The sequence below is a fragment of the Rhinopithecus roxellana genome, chromosome 14, assembly GCF_007565055.1.
Source record: "Rhinopithecus roxellana isolate Shanxi Qingling chromosome 14, ASM756505v1, whole genome shotgun sequence".
Classification (NCBI taxonomy): domain Eukaryota; kingdom Metazoa; phylum Chordata; class Mammalia; order Primates; family Cercopithecidae; genus Rhinopithecus; species Rhinopithecus roxellana.
Genome location: NC_044562.1, coordinates 35,980,482 through 35,998,148, shown reverse-complemented (window position 1 = coordinate 35,998,148; position 17,667 = coordinate 35,980,482). Strand labels below are relative to the sequence as shown.

Genomic DNA, 17,667 nt, shown 5'->3' with positions numbered 1-17,667 from the left:
ATTAACATATAAATAAGAAAGGAAATCTGAAAGTAAGTATACGGACTATTATACATAATCTTGTGTAATTTCCCATATTCAGAAATCAATACATGTGATATAATTACTAACACCTAGATGATCAATTTAATTCTTTTTTAGATGTGTAATATAAATAGAAAATTTCTTACATAGGGCTTAAGTAAAAAACAACAGTTTTTTAGTTTTATTTGTGTATGAAAAAATGCTTTCATTTGCTTCATTCTTTACTTGTTAAAATGCCTCTCAGGGCCAGGCATGGTGGCTCATTCCTGTAATCCCAGCACTTTGAGAGGCCTAGGCAGGGGGATCACAAGGTCAGGAGATCGAGACCATCGTGGCCAACAAGGTGAAACCCCGTCTCTACTAAAAATACAAAATTAGCTGGACATGGTGGCAGGCTCCTGTAGTCACAGCTACTCAGGAGGCTGAGGCAGGAGAATCGCTTGAACCCAGGAGGCAGAGGTTGCAGTGAGCCGAGATCATGCCACTGCACTCCAGCCTGGGCGACAGAGTGAGACTCTGTCTCAAAAAAACAAAAACAAAAACAAAAAGTCAGAAAAACTGTATTTGCTCCCATTTATTTTCTACTTTTCTCCTTTTGCTATTATATTTATATAATGGCCATTTATATTTAATATAAAGGGGGTAGAGAGGAGAGAGGAAAAGGAGGAAGAGAAAAGGAAAGAGAGGAGAGAGAAGAGAGGCAGAGGCAATAGAAGAGAAAGGCAGAGGAGAAGAGAGGAATAGAGAAGAGAGAAAGAGAGAAAGAGAGAAGAACAGGAAAGCAGAGGAGAGAAGAGAAAGAGAAAAGAGAAGAGAAACAGAACAGAGAAGAGAGAAGAGAGAGAGGAGAGAGAAGATATAAGGAGATAGAGGGAAGGAGAGAGATAAGAGAGAGGAGAGAGAGGTGAAGGAGAGAGAGAAGAGAAATAGGAGATGTAATTAATATATAAATATATAAATTAAAATATATTTATAATATATAAATATATTTATATTTAATGGCCATTTTATATTTTTCTGTATTCTCCCGTTAACATATCCCGGCAGCATAAATGAAATTTGATGGTTTTCATTATCAGTTATCCAAACAAGCTTTCCTATCCCAGACCTGTGAATCTGTGCTAGGTGTGGTAGATTAGAAGCTTCGGGATCTTGTAAGGGGGACGTGACAAGGGCAGATAAGTGATGATCCTGATAGCACCCAGAGAAAAGCTGTGTTAAAACTCTGTCCTCCATATAGCTGAACTAGTGTCTAGTATCAGTTTATGGTTCTTCATTTGAAATGAGAATATGTTGTATACTATAGGTTAAATAAAACAAACTTATTAGATTTAAACTGCTTCACTTGAAGATCTTGGGTATTTAGCTGTAATTTTTAGTGAAAATATCCTAGTTTATTGAATCTTACCTAGATATTCTTTTTATAAGTTTGATTTTATTGTGTTCTCCTTTCCTTTTTGTCATTTTTTTACTTAGGCTGTAAATTTATTTTGAAGACTGAGTTTTCTCTTGACCAATTCTCTCCCTAAGTTCTCCGATTTTTTATATGCCTTACATTATAAGAGCCTATGTAGACACTCAATAAATGTGTTTTATTTGTAGCGGAATCCATGACTTATTATCAGTAAAACTCTGGTTGAGGGAGTTTTAATCTTATTTGCCACACATAAACCTATCTAGCCCTGTTGCATTGTATCCTGAGGCCCAACATTATTCAATATTTTGTGTATTTATAGTAAGCCAAGTGGAATACTTATTGTATCCTAGAAATAATAACTATGTCGACTAACAGGCATGAAAATAAGAATTAATTTTTACTTTGCAGGACAAGTATTCCAAGAAACCTGAGTTGTTAAGGTGGTAAACACAGAAAGCATTATACAAAGTATTTGTAAAGATTAACATTGCTACAGTTATGCAAGCACTTATTTTCCTTAACAAGATTAGTAATGCCAGCTGCCTGCATTCAAAGAGACAATTTAACTTCAATTTCAATGTTACATGAAACAGTGTAAAATGACAATAAATTGAAATATGTATCACAATTTCAAATGAAGAAATTAAAGCATACCTTTATGTTACCTGCTGTGACTTTTATAAATGAATGAAATGGAATATATCAATTTTTATTATAGAAAGCTATTTGCACAAAATTAAAATAATATTTTATTACAATAAAGTTTTTACTGATGTTTTTACAAGTATTGAATTCTCTTTAATGGTATGTTCTCTTGTTGGCAAATTCCAACTGGTTAAAAATTCATGTTCCTTTATTTAGCCATTGGTCATAGTGGATGGTGAATTGAGTCACTTCCTCACCTCTCTCTATTCAACCTTTTGTGCTGCACAGGCTGTTTCCTAGGACCACTTGAAGCTTGAGTTCTGTTCATAATTTGGGTTCTGCCAATTAGATGCACTTAAGTAAAATTTGGAAGGTCAAAAGGAGTGTAGGCTATGTTTCTAAGGTTTTCCTACTGGCAGACACCTGATAGAATTATCTGATATCTGTAGAGTGTTTTACCAGAATAATGCTTCCCTTGATATGGGTTGCATCCTCATCATAACAGCTTCCTAATTATGGCCAACTTCTAGACCACAGATGATAACTCCTTGGGTCATCTAGTTCTTGGACCTGCACTGTTGTTCTGTTAAATGCAATTTAAAGTCTGTTTTCAGCCTTCAATATGATTCAGAAAGTTATTTAAGATTGCATAATGCATTTTTATGTTTATACTACAAAAATATATTTGGTCTCTGCATTTAATTGATATAATTAACAATAATGGATTTTAAATTTTATTTACTTCAATTGTTAATTTTTTTTACTAAAGAAAATATACTTATATGGTAAATGTTATAAATTTTTTTTATCATAGTTGCTGCCTCTACATTTATTTTTAGGGCTGACATAGTTATTTAAAACCTGGTCATAACCTAGTTAAAATTTCTCTTCCACGTGTGGTTGCTTGCAATATAGCCTGCTTGTTCCTCATCTCACTAACCCTAAACTCAACATACCCCACAGCTGCTAACCACGAGAAAACCTAGTGTTCAATATTAGAATTATGCAAATCAGTTCTCCCTTCACACGTGTTTTCTTTAAACTAGCTAATCCACAACCTCTGAGGGCAAGCCTAAGTGGTAACACTCACAGGCCTTAATAATGGTGTAGCCTCCCAGGTTCTCTCCATTGCTTCCTGCAAACTGGATGAGCTCCCTGCCACCTCCAGTCTTTCTGTCGGCCTCCTGTTGTCACCCCAACCTCTCTGGAATCTGTGAGTAATAAATATCTTCTGTTTTTTGCATTGTGGCTTCACTTCCTCTTTGTGTCTCCCCTGACACACACACACACACACACCTGAACCTAACCTTATATTCAGCCAGAGCTCTTTTGGATAGTGGCTGTCTTGACAAGAATAAACTGAATACAGATCACACAAAAGCTACAAGGGTGTCTGCTGTATAAACAAGTTTCCTGTGAAAGGACCACCTGGTCACAGTGAGATACTTAGGCATTAGGCCATCATCGGGATAAAGAAATATCCTCAAAAAGGCATGCTATAAACGCCCAGGCCCAATTTTTTTTTACTTTCCAGGTCAGAACAGGGCTGGAGCTTATGGCCACTCTTGAGAGAGACCATAAAACCAAACTGGAAACAATTCATAACAGATAAAATCAAAACTGTAAAGTAAACCAAAAAGGTAAAGGTGATCCTATAATTAAAGGTAGCAATTTATTGGCCCCACTACTCCCACCCCCAATTGCCATAGCTAGAAACAACCACTTTAAAATTTTTCTGGATTTTGTTATTTTGGTGGTTACTTCATATCTCTGAATAACACGAGTATTCCAACAATCATGATTTTCTCATGGGAGACATAGTCCACCAATTTTTCTGCTAGACTAGATAAGGACTTCACCCTCTTACCCTCCTTCCCAGCTCCTCTCCTCATAGCCACCCAATGTAGTTATATCACCATTTTAACTTCTTCATTATGTTTTTAATTTAAATAATATGTATTTTTATCACCTTTCCATCACCTCTAGAAATAGGATTTTTGACTCCCCTCTTTGTAAGATATTATCACTGCTAATCTTCCCTGACCTCTCTCTCCTCTACATTCTTTCCTCCACTTCTGTGTTTCTTCTGTAGTTATAATAAATAGTACATTTTCTTTCTCCTGAAAACTTCTAAAATGTTAAAGGTTTTAAGCCGTATTTAAACATACTGAGATCTGATAATAAAGGCCTTACCGAATTACTCATGATTTTATCTTTTCTCATGGTCATTGAATGCTTGATCTTTCAAAAGTTTCACATTCACTGACATTCCTCTCTTGCCTTGGTTTTTTATTTACTGTTTTCTTACTCTTTTTCTCTGCTTTGTATTTTGTGAAGCACAAAAAGCTACACAATGCACTAAAACACAACTAATTATACTTCACATTAATGAGCAGGCTAATGGTTTTCCGGTGTGGTGGCAGAGTTTCCAAAACCTGGATTAGGAAGACCATAAATTTGTTTTTATTCAGTTAGCAGTAGAATAACTGTTAGGGAACAGTATACAGAGACTCCAGTTCCCTTTCCTAGCCAATGAATAAAAGCTTACAAACCACTGTCTTATGTTCATAGATTGTTTTCCCTAAATATTTTACATGTATTTATGTATATTGAAGTTCATTAGTCAATTCTGTGCTAACTCAAAAAATTATTTTTTCCATTTTTTTTTTTTTTTTTTTTTTTTTTGGAGACGGAGTCTCGTTCTGTTGCCCAGGCTGGAGTGCAGTGGCACAATCTCGGCTCACTGCAAGCTCTCCCTCCCGGGTTCAAGTCATTCTCCTGCCTCAGCCTCCCAAATAGCTGGGACTATAGGCGCCAGCCACCACGCCTGGCTAATTTTTTGTATTTTTACTAGATACAGGGTTTCACCTGGTTGGCCAGGATGATCTCGATCTCCTGACCTCATTATTCACCTGCCTCGGCCTCCCAGAGTGCTGGGATTACAGGTGTGAGCCACCGCTTCTGGCCTATTTTTTCAATCTTATGCTATTTAGCTTATTATTTTCTTTCTTATAAGTGCATAGGACAATTTGACACTGTTGAGATATCACTGAACTTTTTGTGGGATACCACCAGATTATTTATGATTCTATAAGATATTTCTCAGGCCAGGTCTTTTATAAAGCAATTTTAATGTATGTATGAATTATTATGTCATATAACTATTCTATAATTTTAGAATTATATATCCAGATGAAGACATTAGTTTCATGTAATACTTTCAGGCATACTGCAGGTAGGGAAGAGGCAGGAAACTAAACAGGTGGACCCGGAATCAGGTACCTCACATAGCTCTAGGACTAGTACTACAGAGAGTAATAGTAGTATAAGCAACACTGTACAGTGTGGATGTAATATGGCAGGAGGTTCTTCCAGGACAGGTGAAGATACTTGCAGATTGGTACCATCACTGCAAATGTAGATGGCATGAATGACTTGGACCTAACTAGGAACATGAAGACATATGTGGTCTTAGGAAAAAGGGTTGACAAAAGATGGCCAGATTATCAGGAATCTGGAGAATGCTCTACCTTCATAAGAATGATAAACCACAGTCAAGAAACAGTAGCATAATTCCAGTTGCATATTCAGGAAGCCATGATATAGGTTAGGAGCAAAGTCTGCAGCTCACTGGACACAGAGATATCTTGAGAGTTAATTCCAACCTAGTGTTTCTCAAAAGGTAATCTATTATAGCTCTCTGGAATCCTGGTCAAAAACTAAGATAATTAGGCCTGTTCCAATTTTTCGACTTCAGATCAAATGCAATAATCTCTGCGGACCTCCCTGAGTGATCCTTATGAATCTTAAAATTTGGGAACCACCTCTTTAGACATACCAGATACTAAGTTTAGCACAGAAAGACAAATTCTAGGCATTTTATTTCACTGGCTTACTATCCTTTACCAAAATATTGGGGCTAGTCTTCTTAATTCACTCTTGTCAACGTGGACAAAAGCCTGAAAAGACTGTGCCTGTAGTTTGAATGCATTTATATTTGCAGTGATACAGAGCTGGAAAATGAGAAAGATTTGCTCATTTTTATTTATTTTTCTATACTAGTTGAGTGTTAAAATATAAAAACTCATTTTAGCTTCATCTTAGTCTTCTAATGTGCTTTTCATGACAAGTACTTTACAGATTATGTCTACTCAGTGTAGCTTCATAATCGATGTAAAACAATGCAGAAACATATTAAACATGACAGCTTATGAGATCTAACTTTGTAAACTTCATAAATATTAAAACAACTTTCATATTTTAAAGTAAATATGAAAGCTAATGTGGTCTTAGATTAGTCAAAATTAAATCTTAAATATAACATTGAAATAAAATTGAAGTATTACAGCCCAATGACTTGTTTCTTCTCATTCACCTGATGAATACAAGAAAGCCTGTTAGAGTAAAATCATCTGGGGTGTGCTCAGCTGCATTAAACTGTAGAGGCCTTAAGACATGTTAAGCAATGTGATTTTGATTTCACCTGCTGACTTTCTGAAGGCAGCTTATAATAAGAAACAGTTGAATAGTGATATCATGCTGTTGGCACTTGAGCTTTCTGCTGGAGGTTGCAATCTAATCTTTGCAAACCTGTAATTACTATTTCCTAAGTAATTCTAGGTTTTCATTATTGAATCTCAATATGTCTAAAAGGTACTGAGATGTAATATACAAAAAGGCATCGTGATCAAATGATAACAAACTCTTTGTGTCAGTAATACTCAGTAATACTCAGTTTCGATGCTTTTGATGTTATAATGACATGTTACTGGCAAGAATATTTGGTGCATTTGACAGGTTCAGTGTATTTTATTTTTTAGTGTTGTTGTTATAAAGTCTTTGAAATAAAAAGATGTTTTATTTCAGGGTTTACAATCCATGCATCACAGTTTAGAGAAGTGAAAGATAGTGACTTTTACTTTGAAATTTAAATGTTTGTCTCTGGTTATTCAAGTTAAGTATTTTAAAATAGTTTTTATTGATACCATGTTATATAGAAAATGTGAAGTCATAGCTGTCTGTGTAATGGAATATGGAAAACATTGTTTATTAAAAAAGTAAAATCCTGCTAGAGACATCATTTCTCCTTTGAAATATATAAATAGTATAAGTGATCCACTAAAGAAGTAAACATCTCAAACACAAAGTTTAATTCTTTATGTGAGAATATACCATACATTGTACTTTTTTTGTGAAAGAAAATCTACTCTTTATCATTTCATTTTAATGTGTCTCATGTATTATCCTAGGCACAAGGAACAGAATTGTAACAAGGACAGGGTTTGCTTTTGTAGAGCGTAGATTCTAATGGAGATGATTGAAAGTTAAAAAGCGGACAAAATTTCAAGCTGATAATAATGATGACTAAGATGATAGCTATCACAGTGGAGATGATAGACAGTGGACTTCAGTAGATACTAGAAAGAGATACACAACAGCACTGCATGAGATATGTAACTAATAGAGAGGAATCTGTAATAACTCAAGAAAATAAAGTTCTGTGACCAAATTGTTCAGACATATATGATAAAATGTTATAAAAGAGTAGAAAAGAACATTTGCAGTCCCTGTGGCTGCATTTACCCATCTAAATCAGTATCTATATACCTATATGTCTAAAATCTCTATCTAATGAAGTAGTTTAAAAATCTTCCCAAGATTATACAACTACGTAAATGGCTGAGTTAGGACTAGATCTGCGGACCCCTGAGGCCAGCCTCAGATATCAGTAAGAGTGAACATAACAAATCAAAGAGTAGTGTCCTTCCACAGAGGAATTAAAATATTTAAACATAAGTAATTTCAGCAGTCCAATAGGTGTTTTTCAAAAGTCTATGGGCCAGGCACGATGGCTCATGCTTGTAATCCCAGCACTTTGGGAGGCCAAGGCGGGTGGGTCACTTGAGGTCAGGAGTTCAAGACCAGCCTGGCCAACATGGCAAAAACCCGTGTCTACTAAAAATACAAAAATTAGCCGGGTGTGGTGGCATCCTCCTATGGTCCCAATTACTCGGGAGGCTGAGGCAGGAGAATTGCTTGAACCTGGGAGGCAGAGGTTACAGTGAACCGAGATTGTGCCACTGCACTCCAGCCTAGGTGACAGGAAAAAAAAAAATCTAATTTATGCCCAGATAAATCTTTAGACTAATTGAGCAAGGCCTTTGTTTATATATCTTTGGGGTACCATAGGTTTGGATTTGTAGCTGTAGACTTTAACTTTTGCTTGTCTATAGCCACTGCATTACAAAAATGCAAATGCCAGACTTTTCCAAACTTGTTAATATGGGATCTCTAGGAGTGGGAACCCCCTAAATGGTTAATGTACACCAGGCCAATTAAAATTTAATGGCCTAGGTTATGTGTGGGTATGCATGTGTATTGATTTAAAAAGATACTCAAAAGACTTTTTATATGAAGAAAGTAAAGCTTCGACACTGAAATTAAATTATGTAATAACTTATATTCAGCTAATATCTCAATGATAGCTTTGAGGCAGTTGATAGTTGCTAGCTTCTTTTAAGAAGTGTTTTTGAATGTTTAGCATATGAAACTCTTATGGTGTTGTCTTTATAGAGCAAAGAGGGAATAAAGAAATGGAATGTAGAAAATCCTAAATATTCCACATACAAAAGCTTGCTAGAATTAATAAATGTATTCAGCAAAGTTGCAGGATACAAAATCAACATGCAAATATCAGTTTTGATTTCATATACTAACATAAATCCAAAATGGAAATTTTTAAAAATTGCATTAAAATAGCATCAAAAAATACATAGAAATATAAACTTAACAAGAGACTAAAGACTTGTTCTCTGAAAACTACAAACATTTCTAAAGAAAATAAAGATGGCAAGAAATACACATACATTTTCATGAATTAGATGACTTAATATTGTTGTCCATAGTACTTAAAGCTATCCACAGGTTAAATACCATCCATATCAAAATGCTCACAGCTTTTTTTTTTTTTTCTTAAGTAGAAAAAGCAATTCTAAAATGCATATGGAACTACAGAGAATCACAAAGAGCCCAAACAATCTTAAGAACAACTTGGAGGTCCCACACTTCCTGACTTCAAAGGATATTACAAAATTACAGTAGTTAAAACATTATGGAGAGATAATTATAGAAATATGGTGGAGTAGGAAGCACCAGGAATCTGTCTTCCCACCTAGACAACAACTGTACTGGCAGAATCTGTCTCATACATAACATTTTGGATCTTTGATGTCTACGAAAGGCTTGCAACTTCTAGGGGAAAGCTTGCATGGCAAATTATGATGAATTTTGGTTCATTTCAGCACTGAACCACAGTAGTAGCTACCCATTTCCCACAGTCACCCCTGTGGCAGACAGCTGTGCACGTGTTACTGGAGCAGTCTGCACAGAGCGTGCAGGAACCAGAGTGGGCAAAAAAGGACCTGTCCTCCAAATATTGGCAATCTTTGCTCTGATTGCTGATTGCTGTTTCTGGCCACAAAGATGGATGCAAAAAGGTGAGTGGTCATTGTTGCATCTCTATCTATTATTGCAAGCCCCTCCCTGCTGGCTGAAGTGACTTCCAGAAGATTAAAGGGCCAGTACCCTTCTCCTACTTTATTTTTCTGTTTTCCCCCCTTTGATAGCTAGATATTAAAAAGTTGGACATTCAAAGTAACTGCACATATGGTAAAAATTAGTAAATGACTAAGTTACTAAGTGTAAACTTAAGGACTGTCTTTTCTAAGCCTGTGCCTTGCCTTTCCTTTGACACAGGCTTAGAAAAGAGAGTCCTTAAGTTTACACTTCAGGCTGATTCTTGGCACAGAGATAGCTTACAACAGAATCCCCTTACAACAATATAAAAAGCAAAATCATTGACTGAAATAACACAACTGCAAACTCTAAGTAAGAGGGAGAATCTAATTTTTAGAGTTACTATGTTATTAGATCCAAAATCACAGTTCATACAAAAAAATCAGGAAACTATGTCTTGTCCAAAGGAAAAAAGGAAATCCCCAAAATGACTTGATGGTGGATCTGCTACAGAGGGGCTTTAAAATAATTGTGTTAAATGATCAAAGAACTACAGGAAGATGTAGAGAAAGTCAAGAAAATGATATGTGAACAAAATGAAAAAAATTCAATGGATACAAAACCTAACAAGTTAAAAAAAATTGGGAACTGAAAAGTACAACAACTTAAATAAAAAATTTGCTAGAGCACTTCAAAGGCAGATTTCAGCAAGCAAAGGAAACAGTCAGTAAACTTGATATGACAATGGAAATCAAGAAACAGAAGGAAAAAGAATTGAAAAAAGTAAACAGAATCTTAAGGGACCTGTGTGACACAAGGAGTCACAGGAGGAGAGGAGAAAGAAGAGAAAACCTGAAGAAACAATGGATAAAACCTTTCCAAATCTGATAAAAGACATTAATATAAACATTCAAGAAATCCAACAAAATTAAAGGATGATGAACTCAAAAAGACATAAACTGAAATACATTATAATCAAAGCTTTAAAAGGTGAAGACAAAGACAGAATCTTAAAAGCAACAGGAAAACATCAATATATTACTTATAAGGAATAATCAGTAAGATTATCAGTATATTTCTCACCAGAAACGTTGCAGGCCAGAAGGCAGTGGGCTGAAATTCAAAGTGCTAAAGAAAAACAAAAACAAAAAACATTATCAAACAAGAATCTTATATCCAGCCAAACTATCCTTAAAGTGAGGGCAAAATTAAGACATTCCCAGGAAAACAACAGTTGGGAGAGTTTGTTACTATTAGACCTGACTTGGAAGAAATCCTCCTGCAGAGTGAAATGAGAAGACACTAGACAGTAACTTGAAGCTGTATAAAGAAATAAAGATCTTAATAAAGGAAAATACATGGAAAATTATAAAAGCTTGTATTATTGTAACAATGCATTTTAACTGCCCTTTTTGTGTTCTACATGCTTTAAGAGATATATATATATTTAAATTTGTCTAAAAGCTCATATCATGCTTTGTAACTCTAATTTTGTTTTGTACATAATTTAAGAGACTAATAAATTTAAAATACATGTTTATATTTTTGAACAATATATAAAGATATAATTTTGTGACATCAAAAATTGAGGGGGTGGAGATGGAGCTTTTGAAGGAGCAGAGTTTTTATATATTATTGCAGTTATGGTGGTATAAATTTAAATTAGAATGTTATAAATGCAGGATCTAAAATATAATCTCTATGGTAACCACCAAGAAAATAGCTATATACAAGGAAATGAGAAAGGAATTTAAGCAAATCACTAAAGAAAATAAAATAGACAACTAAATATAAAAGATAGTAAAGCAGGAAATGTAGGGCAAACATCTATAAGCTGTAACAAATTCAAACAGTGGCTGGGCACAGTGACCGACACCTGTAATCCCAGCACTTTGGGAGGCCGAGGAGGGCAGATCATGAAGTCAGGAGATTGAAATCATCCTGGCTAACATCGTGAAACCCTGTATTTACTAAAAATACAAAAAATAGCTAGGTGTGGTGGCATGTGACTGTAATCCCAGCTACTCAGGAGGCTGAGGGAGGGGAATCACTTGAACCCAGGGGGCGGAGGCTCCAGTGAACTGAGATCACGCCATGGCACTCCAGCCTGGGTGACAGAGCAAGACCCTGTCTCAAAAAAAAAGAATTCAAAAATAGTGAAATGATAGAAGTAGGTTCCTTCTTATCAGAAATTACTTATAAATTGATTAAATAGTCTAATCAAAAGATAGACTAGCAAAATAGATTTTTTAAAGAAAGATCTATGTGTATACAATCTATTTTACATGCAAAGATGCAAATAGATTGAAAGTAGAGGGACAGAAAAAGATTTCTCAGGCAAGTAACCAAACAAGAGCAGGGTAGCTTATACTGATAACAGACAAAATAGACTTTAATAAAAAAAGTTTACAAAAGGCAAAGAAGGACATTCTACATCAATAAAAGTTTTTATACAGTAAGAAGTTACAAGTATACACATTTATGAACCTAGTAATAGATCATTAAATTATATGAAGAAATAACTTACATAATTGAAGGGAAAGACACTCAGTTCCACAGTAATAGTTGAAGATGAATAAATCACTCTCAATAACGGCTAGAAAAAAAAAAGATAAATAAGAAAATGCAAGACATTAAAAAAAAAATTAGACCTAACGCTATGCAACAACAGCATACATGGTACATTTTCCAAAATAGTCTCTATGTTGCTTTATAAATTAAGTCTCATTAGATTGAAAAGATAGTTATAGAAAGTATCTTCTCTGACCATAAGAAGATTGTCTTAGTTCATTTTTTGCTGTTATAACAAAATGCCACACACTGGATAATTTATATAAAAATGTTTTTTCTCACAGTTTTGGGGGATGGGAAATCCAGAAGCATGGTGCCAACATTTGGCAAGGGTTATCCTATGGCAGAAGGCATTAGATGGCAAGAAACAGAGAGAGAGGCATCAGGGGCTGAACTTTATAACTACCCCGCTACTTCAGTAATGACAGTAGTCGTGTTAGTCCTTATGGCAGGATTTATGGGAGGACTCTGCCCGTGTGACCCACTCACCCCTTATTAGGCTCCATCTCCCAACACTGTTGCATTGGAGATTAAGTTGTCAACATATGAATTTTAAGGGGACATATTCAAACCATAACAAGGATGAAGTTAGAAATCAATATAAATAAAACTGGAAAAAATTACAAAACTTTGGAAATTAAACAATACACTCTTAAGCAATGAATGTATCAAAGAGAAACTGTAAGGGAAATTAGAAAATACTTGGAAATGAAGGAAAATAACACAATATATCAAAACATGTGTGATAAGGAAACAGTGCTAAGGGGGAAATTTATAGCTATAAGTTCTTACATAAAGATCTCAAGTCGTCAGCCTAACTTTACAATGTAGGAAACTAGAAAAATAACAAATTAAAACTAAAGCTAGCAGAAGAAAAGAAATAATATAAATGTGACCAGAGATAAACAAGGTAGTGAATAGAGAAACAACAGAATATACTGATGAACCCAAGACTTGGTTCTTTAAAAAGATGAATAAAATTTACAAAACTTTAGCTACTAATAAAAAATGAGAGAAAAGATTCAAGTCACAAAGTCAGAAATAGAAAAAGGGACATTAAGGCTGGGCACGGTGGCTCATGCCTGTAATCTCAGCACTTTGAGAGGCTGCGGCAGGTGGATCATGAGGTCAGGAGATGGAGACCATCCTGGCTGACATGGTGAAACCCTGTCTGTACTAAAAATACAAAAACAAAAAATTAAGCATGGTGGCGGGCACCTGTAGTCCCAGCTACTTAGGAGGCTGAGGCAGGAGAATGGCGTGAACCCGGGAGGCGGAGCTTGCAGTGAACCGAGATTGTGCCACTGTACTCCAGCCTGGGTGACAGAGCGAGACTCCGTCTCAAAACAAACAAATAAAAAATTACTACTGATTCATAGAAATAAACATGATTATAAGAAAGTGCTACAAGCAATTTTATGCTAACAAATTGGATAACTTAAATGAACAAATTCCTGTAAATACAAAACCTACCAAGACTAAATCATAAAGAAATGGAAAATAAGAAGAGACCTGTTGAGTAACCACTTATCTATTGTATTAATCAGGGTTCTCTTGACAAAGAAAAGTGGTGAACGTAATGGTGAATTCTGTCAAACATTTAAAGAAGAACTAGCACCAGTCCTTTTCAAACTTTTCTAAAAAGTTGAAGATGAGGGGGGATACCTTCAAATTCTGTGATGACAGTGATACAATGATATCTAATCCAGACACAAAAACTGTAAGAAAACTACAGACCAGCTGGGCATGGTGGCTCACGCCTGTAATCCCAGCACTTTGGGAGGCCCAGATGGGCAGATCACGAGGTCAGGAGATCAAGACCATCCTGGCTAACGCGGTGAAACCTTGTCTCTACTAAAAACACAAAAAATTACCCAGGCGTGGTGGCAGGCTCCTGTAGTCCCAGCTACTCAGGAGGGTGAGGAAGGAGAATGGCATGAACCCGGGAGGCAAAGTTTGCAATAAGCCTAGTTTGGGCCACTGCCCTCCAGCCTGGGTGACAGAGCGAGACTCCGTGTCAAAAAAATAAACCCTACAGACCAATATCTCTTATGAATATTGATGCAAAAATGCTAAAGAAAATACTAGAAAATGAATTGTGCAATATATTAATGTATGATAAGCCTTGATCAAGTGGGATTTATTCTTGGAATGCAAGGGTAACTCAACATACCAAAGTCAGTCAATGAAATACACCACATTAAGAGAACAAAGAAGAAAAAACACATATGACTATCTCAATTGCAGAAGAAAAAGTATTTGATAAAATGCTTAGTCAAAATTGTAAAGCCAAAAGGTAGACCAGTGGCTTCCAGGGACTAGGGGGAAGGGAGAATGGAGTTACTGTTTAAGGGGAATAGAGTTTCAGTTTTTTAAAAGAGTTATGGAGATGAATAATGGTCATGTGGTTGTACAGCATGAACACATTTAATAGCACTGAACTGTAAACTTAAAATAGGCTGATAAATTTTATGTTATGTTCATTTTACCACGATAAAATGAGAAAACAACAAAAAATAAACAGTATGGTACTAAACACAGCTATCTAAACCAAAGAAACAGAAAACAGACCTAGAAATAAACCCACACATAATACAATCAAATTATCTTCAACAAGAGGTCTAAGAACACACAATGGAGAACCAATAGTTGTTTCAACAAATGAATTTGGGAAAACTGGTTTCCCTCATGCAAAAGAATGAAATTGAACCCTTACCTTGCACCATACACAAAAATCAACTCAAACAGTACTAAAAATTTTAACAAAAGACCTGAAACTATAAACCCTATTGAAAAAAACTTAGAGGAAAACTTTATAACATTTGTCTTGGCAATGATTGCTTGGATAAGGCACCAAAAGCATAGGCAACAAAGGTAGAGATAATAAGTGGAACTACATCAAACTAAAATGCTTCCGTACAACAAGGAAACAATCCAACAAAGTGAAAATGCAACCCATGGAATGAGAGAAAATATTTGTAAGTTGCGTATCTTAGAATGGGTAAATCTCTAAAATATGTAAAAAATCCTACAACTCAATAGTGAAAAAAAAAAAAAACCCAAATAACCTTATTTAAAAATGGGTAGAGAACTTGACTAGATATTTCTCCAAAGACATAAAAATGTTCAACAGGTATATGTAAAGGTGCTCACCATCACTAATCACCAGGGAAATGCAAGTCAAAACCAGAAAATGTATCACCTCACACGTTAGGATGGCTGTTATCAAAATAACAGAAAATAAAAAGTATAAGGATGTAGAGAAATCTGAATCCCTTGAGCTGTGTTAGTGTGAATGTAAAATAGTGTAGCCTCAGTGGAAAACTATTTGGAGGTTCTTCAAAAAATCAAAGAACTATCATCTAATCCAGCAGTCCCACTTCTGGGTATTTAGCAATAAGAATTGAAATTAGGATATTGAAGAGATATTTGTATTCTGATGTTCATTGCAGCATTATTTATAATAGCTAAAAGTTGATTAGCTTCATGTCCATTAATTAATGAATGGATAAAGAAAATGTGGTATTTACACACAATGGAATAATATTCAGCCTTATATTCAGCCTTGAAGAAGAAGGAAATATTGAAATATAATACAACATAGATGAACCTTAAGGACATTATGTTAAGTGAAATAAGCCAGTTATAGAAAGAAAAATACTGCATGATCTCACTTATATTAGGTATTCAAGTAGTCAAGCTCATAGAAGCAGAAAGTTGAATAGTGGTTTTCAGAGGCTGGGGAGAGTTGCTGTTCAATTGGTGTAGACTTTCAGTTATGCAAAATTAAAACGTTCTAGAGATTTGCTTTACAAAAATGTGTATGTGGTTAATACTATACTGTGTACTTAAAAATTTTAAAGGGTAGATCTCATTTTTTTTTTTTTACTACAATAAAATGTATTCTTGAAAATAAACACGTATATTCTCAACAGGATGTAGAAGGCATTCCCTAATGCCTTTTTCTATCTCCATTCTTACATTCCTTCATTCGCAATATCACATGTGTGTGTGTTATTTACTTGTTTCTTCTATCTCAAATTCTTCCAACATACACTCATTCTTCTTCCTCCAACCTTGTTTTAAAAATACGCTGCTTTTAAAATTAAGACATATATAGGAAGTCACATTAACTTTAAATTAATTGCTTTGTTCCTAACATTGAAGTACTAGGGGTTCAGAGGTATGACTGTGCTGGAAGTTGATGCTTTTTTTTTTTTTTTTTGAGACTGAGTCTTGCTCTGTCACCCAGGCTGGTGTCCAGTAGCACGATCTCGGCTCACTGCAGCAAGCTCTACCTCCTGGATTCACGCCATTCTCCTGCCTCAGCCTCCCGAGTAGCTGGGACTACAGGCGTCCGCCACCATTCCTGGCTAATTTATTTTGTATTTTTAGTAGAGACGGGGTTTCACCGTGTTAGCCAGGATGGCTATGATCTCCTGACCTTGTGATCGGCCCATTTCAGCCTCCCAAAGTGCTGGGATTACAGGCGTGAGCCACTGCGCCCGGCCAGAAGTTGATGCTTTTGTACTTGGAAATGTTTAGGAGATAGAACAAACTTAAGGAGCTATGTAGATAGGTTTAAGACAATGGGATTAGGGAAACAGATCCAGATCCCAGTTGTTCAGTAAACAAGAACAGGCCAAAGTCAAACAAGAATGAATGTAACATTGGCCTGGAACTGACCTTGGACTGACAGGTAGGTTTAGGGGAACTTTTGCTTCCATGTACTGAGAGCTTTGTGGCTTTAAGGCTACATTTCAGTTTTACGGAAGAATATGCTGTGTCTAAGGAATTCCCTATTCAGGGCTCTAAATAAGAAACTGGCTTCCACATGGACTTTTATAAAATACCATGTATTGTATGATTCCACTTACTTGAAATCTCCAAAACAGAAAGTCCATAGAAATAGAAAGTAGTTCAGTGGTTACCCTCGGGTGAAGAACAGGAGAAAGGGAGTGACTGCTGGGAATACAGGTTTCTTTCTTAGGTGACACCAATGTTCTGGAGTTAGATAGTGGTCATGGTTGTGTGACTCTACTATAAAACACTGAATTTTACACTTCTAAATAGTGAATTCATTAAATTATATCTTAATAAAAATAAATCTAGTCATAGGTTGAGAACTCTATGCAGTGATCTCTGTCAGCAGCTCAGCTGAAATTAAAAAAGAGCTGAAATTTCAGGTGTCAGGGAGCTGATTAAAGCCACAGGTCGAAAATGAAAGTTAAGCCTTTAATCGCTTACTGCTATGCTGTAAGCATTATTAAAACCACAGAAATCCCTGACAGCCTAGATATGAGGGTGGTCTCACTGTCAAGAAAGCACCAAAAAAAAAAAAAAAAAAAAGGCTCCAGCAATTTTATGAGTCTTAGAGTAGGAATGGGGAGCAGGAGAGGCTAGGAATGGAAAAGTGAAGTACCGGCTACTGAGTCAGAGTGGTGAAAACTGTCTTTGAGGTGTGCCACCCTTCACAGTGAAGAGATTTCAGCAGA

General features: G+C 35.6%; 1 protein-coding gene across 1 annotated transcript in view; it reads left to right on the top strand.

The window, feature by feature from the left end:
- The first annotated feature begins 3,175 nt into the window (after nt 1-3,175).
- The window catches only part of LOC104669232 (sperm-associated antigen 16 protein), a 677,326-nt gene continuing 662,834 nt past the window's right edge, over nt 3,176-17,667 (top strand). Inside the window, exon 1 of the mRNA XM_010372153.2 lies at nt 3,176-3,299. The gene's annotated coding sequence lies outside the window, so the exon portion shown is untranslated. The remainder of the gene's footprint in view (nt 3,300-17,667) is intronic.